Source organism: Haemaphysalis longicornis, unplaced genomic scaffold (genome assembly GCF_048455015.1).
Source record: "Haemaphysalis longicornis isolate Haplotype H1 unplaced genomic scaffold, Haemaphysalis longicornis Haplotype H1 scaffold_11, whole genome shotgun sequence".
NCBI classification, from domain to species: domain Eukaryota; kingdom Metazoa; phylum Arthropoda; class Arachnida; order Ixodida; family Ixodidae; genus Haemaphysalis; species Haemaphysalis longicornis.
In genome coordinates, this window is record NW_027526214.1 from 110,312,698 (window position 1) to 110,317,993 (window position 5,296).

Sequence of the window (5,296 nt, forward strand, 5' to 3'; positions counted from 1 at the left end):
CTTACAGCCAAGCGGTTCGTTTTAAAAGGATATACTCGCAAGAATCCGACTTCAATCAAAACTGCGCAGTACTCTGTGCCGCCCTGACTAGACAAAAATACCCAACACAGATTATTGACGATGCAGTAACACGAGCAAGCATGCTTGATCGCAACGCACTTTTACTCCCGACGACACAGCCTCGCACTCAGCAAACCACTAATCTGGTACTCAGTTATTCATCATCAGCCCCTAAAGTAACATCAATTCTTAAGAAGCACCATAACATACTTATGCAAAGCCAGAGGCTCCAACGCATATTTCAAGATCCGCCTCACGTAGTCTATCGACGAGCAGCGAATCTACGCGATTCACTCACTTCGTCTAAGACCACTCGCCCACCTTCCATTGGCTGCCAACCCTGCCAAAAACCGCGATGTCAAATTTGTCCCCAAATGACGACAACTGCCACAGCCAGCAGTACAGCTTCCAATTTCACACTAAACATAAAAGGTAATTTTACTTGCGAAACCGAAAACGTGATTTATCTGCTCGAGTGTACCGAATGCCGGCTTCAGTATATTGGCCAGACCCGCACGTCTTTTAGACTTCGTTTTAATAATCACAAGTCGCATATTAAGACCCTCCCGAACCTGCCGTTGTCCCAACATGTCAACGTAGTTGGTCATTCATTCAACAAAATAAAAGCAACAATTCTTGAATCCGGTTTCCGCTCACATCATGACAGGGAAGTCAGGGAATCGTATCTTATTCACAAATTCAAATCTATGAAATCGGGTTTAAATGAAAGCGTTGGCGCGCTGGCTTTCTTGTCGCACTGATCGCGTCTGTGTAACCTTTTTACTGCCGTTGACGTAGACATACTTGTGTTTGCATTGGCCCTCGTGTATATGGTTGCGCGCGTGCCCCCAACTAAGCATTTCTATCATTTTTTCCGTCTTAGCTTCGGTATTAGCCTGACAAGTGATGCTATCTATACTGCATTCCTTACGACAGGTTGACTGTTCAGATGTTACTGTTTTATCTTTTGCTCTTTTTTGCCCGCTCTGCATTGTATATATTTTTTCTGACTCCGCTGTTAAGTAGATTTTTTTTTTCATCCACTGTTCTTTTCCTACACCCATTTCCCGTTACTTTTTTGCACAGCTGTCACTGTATCTTGCCAGTGTAAGTGACCTGGTTCTTTAAAAATCCTGTTAGCCTTGATATCAAATCATTTGTTCATCAACTGCTGTCGTCCTGCCCAACACAACACGTGTCACCATGTTTACTGTGATGGGCTCCTGCTGCTTTATAAGCCAGTTCACTTGCAATTTGTTTTTATTCTGACGAAGGCTTCTCCGAAGCCGAAACGTTAATACATTTTCGTTCGTTACCCTTTAGTCTTCTCTTTCACTGTATATATATATATATATATATATATATATATATATATATATATATATATATATATATATATATATATATATATATATATATATATATACTGAAATGGGGTTTATTGGCAAAGGCGGCTGTGCAGGCGAAAGTTAAGGAGGGCACAGGCCGATCACAGTCCGAGCCCAGTCGACGCTTGGAGAAAGCAGAGCGAGAGAGAACCCCGTCGCTCCAGGCGATGGCGGTGCGGCTTCCATATTCGGCTTCTGCTACCGACGACGATAAAGTAGCGCACATCTCCCGCAGGGGATAGGTGACGGTCCTGATTCTTCTGGTCAACGTTGCCAATCTTCTGCATTACAATCACCCCCGGCGAAAAGGGTAGCCCTCCTGGCGACTCAAGGCGCTGGCGAAACAAGTGTATCGTAATGGGGTTTTACACGTTCAACATGCACTGTTTCCCGACCATGGCGTCAGAGATCCTGGGAAGGGGTTAAGGGCTCGACAACGTAATTGACTGGGGAAGTCTGTTCGATGACGCGGTAAGGGCCTTGATAGTTTGAGAGGAATTTCGAGGAGAGACCAGTATTCCGAGTGGGTACCCAGAGGCATAAACGAGAATCAGGAACGAAGCTCGGCACGGGCTTGCCATTAATGTGAGATTTGTGGCGGCGCTGTTCTTCCGTGGTAAAAGAGCGAGCAAGTTGCCGGCATTGTTCTGCACGTTTGGGGGCCTCCGAGACCGGAGCACACTCAGATGGATCGGGACGATACGGCAGAATGGTGTCCAACATACACGATGGCTCACGTCCGTATAAAAGGAAAAATGGAGAGAACCCAGTCGTGGCTTAAATGGCGTTGTTATAGGCGTACGTCACGTAGGGAAGCACCAGGTCCCAATTTCTATGATCGGACGTCATGTACATAGACAACATATCTCCAAGGGTGCGGTTAAAGCGCTCTGTTAGACCCTTGGTCTGCGGGTGGTAAGCAGTGGTCATGCGATGGATGACATGGCATTCTTTAGGAAGCGCCGAAATGACGTCAGACAGGAAGACACGGCCCCGGTCACTGAGCAGTTGTTGAGGGGCACCGTGACGAAGTATAAATCGATGCAAGAGAAACAAGGCAACGCCACGTGCCGTGGCAGTTGGCAGAGCAGCGGTCTCTGCATACCGCGTTAAGTCGTCAATGGCCACTATAGCCCAGCGGTTTCCGGTGGCTGTGCAAGGTAATGGGCCGTACAAGTCAATGCCAACACGGTCAAAAGGCTTGGCCGGGCAAGGCAGCGGTTGCAAAGAACCGCTCAGATGGGGCACCGGCGCCTTTAGTCGTTGACAGTCTTGGCAGGGCCGAACGTAATTGAGCACAAAGCTGTACATTTCACGCCAAAAGTAACGAATCGGCAAACGTTGATAGGTTTTGAGCAGGCCGGCATGACCGCACGTGGGATCGGAATGAAAAGAGGCGCACACATCGGATCGCAAATGTTGAGGGATGACAAGTAACCATTTGCGGCCCTCCGAGTGGTAGTTGCGGCGATAAAGCAGCCCATCACGTGCCGCAAAGTGTGATGCTTGCCTGCGCAGAGCCCGAGTCGTAGCGGCCCTGGAAGGATCAGATAGGCAGCTGATGAGGGAAGCGATCCAGGGATCCTTCCGTTGCTCGGCTGCCATATCACTCACCGAAAGGGCCAGCAGGTCACCCGACGGCTTCGCAAGTTCAGAAGAAACTGGTGAACGGGACAGAGCGTCGGCATTAGAATGCTTCTGACCGGACCTGTATATGACGGGTATGTCGTATTCTTGTAGGCGAAGCGCCCATCGCCGAAGACGACCTGCGGGATCCTTTAACGACGCCAACCAGCAAAGGGCGGGGTGGTCAGTGACCACATCAAATGGGCGGCCGTACAGATATGGTCGAAACTTAGCAAGCGCCCAGATGATGGCCAAGCACTCTTTTTCGGTTACCGAATAGTTAGCTGCAGCTTTCGTCAACGTGCGGCTCGAATAGGCAACGACATATTCGTCAACACGAGGTCTTCGTTGGCAAAGCACGGACCCAAGGCCAACTCCACTGGCGTCAGTGTGAACTTCAGTAGGCGCTGTAGGGTCGATGTGACGAAGTACAGGTGGAGAGGTCAGTAGACAACGCAGAGTCTCAAACGCGTGGTCGCAAGCTGGGGACCAGTCAGGTAAGTCGCTGTCACCACCAAGGAGTTTCGTCAATGGCGCAATGATAGAGGTAAAGTTGCGAATGAAACGTCGGAAGTACGAACAAAGGCCTATGAAGCTCCGAAGAGATTTTATATTAGTGGGCTTCGGGAACTCGGCCACTACACGGAGCTTCGCTGGGTCGGATAGAACGCCGTCCTTGGTGACGACGTGGCCCAAGATGGTTAGCTTCCTCGCGGCGAAGTGGAACTTTTTAGGTAGGTTCAGTTGTAGTCCAGCTCGAGAAAGACAGGTTCTTTCTAGGAAAGACCTGTTCTAGGCGCTGAAGGTGCGTCGGCAAATCGGCAGAAAAAATGGCAATGTCGTCTAAGTAGCACAAGCAAATTTTCCACTTGAGTCCTCTCAGAATACTGTCCATCATGCGTTCGAATGTTGCCGGGGCGTTACACAGCCCGAACGGCATAACATTGAATTCATATAATTCATCAGGGGTGACAAATGCCGTCTTCGAGCGATCAGCGTCGGCCATAGGTACCTGCCAATATCCGGATCGCAAGTCAAGAGACGAGAAAAACTCTGCCCCCTGCGAGCTGTCGAGAGCGTCATCAATGCGTGGAAGCGGATAGACGTCTTTTCGCGTGATATTGTTGAGGCGACGGTAGTCCACGCAGAAGCGAATGGATCCATCCTTTGTTTTGACGAGCACGACCGTAGATGCCCACGGGCTGCTTGAGGTTCGAACAACTCCACTCTGTAGCATGTCGTCCACATGCTGCTCGATGGTACGGCGCTCAGCTGGGGAAACGCGAATAGGCCGCTGCCGGAGGGGGGCATGGGTACCAGTGCCGATGGTGTGCTCGACTGTAGATGTGTGGCCGAGCGCGCTTTGGGACAAGTCGAATGACGATTGAAATCGTTGAAGCAGCGCCAAAAGTTGGGCTTGCTGGGTAGGGTGTAGACCGTCGTCCACAGAGGCAAGAAAAACATCAGTCGAAGGCTCCGCCCAGGTGGACAGTCCGGCAACCTGAACCTGAAAATTGCGGTCCGTAATGGCTATCACACGACCAGGATCCATGTATTCCAAGCGGCCAAGTGTTTCACCCTCCAGAAGGGCGCACGGCGCCAAGGACACGTTTGTGACAAACATGTTGCCCGTTCCGGCGATGAGAGTAAGGAGGGAAGACGGCAGGGGAAAACATTTGCGGCGGAGAAAAAGGTCAGAGGGCGTAAACACCACTGTGGCGTCAGTCGTGGATGTGCAGCGCACAGGCGGGACGTCGGTGTCGGTTTCCATGACAAGTTTGGTTGTGGGGGCACTTTTGCTGTCATCAAATAGTGCGTCACAGAAAGAAAACTCAACTTCTGCGCGCGCACAGTCGATCGCTACGTTATGACGTGAAAGGAAGTCCCACCCTAATATGACGTCGTGGGAACACGCTGGTAGCACAATGAGTTCAATGAAGTACAGCACGCCCTGAATAACGACTCTAGTCGTGATGATGATGATGATGGTTAGTGTTTAATGGCGCAAGGCCAACGAGGGCAAAGAGCGCCAGAGAAGACGTTATTTAATGAAGAGAAGTGATTACCATACAAAGTTAGGTATAAAAAAGTGTAAACCGAACACAGTAAAATCAATTAAAGAAAATGGTGACGGCTGGTGTATAGGGCCAGATTTGATTATGTGTGATAGGAAATGAGGTTTAAAAACTTGACCTGTGACAAATACTCAAACACACGTTTCA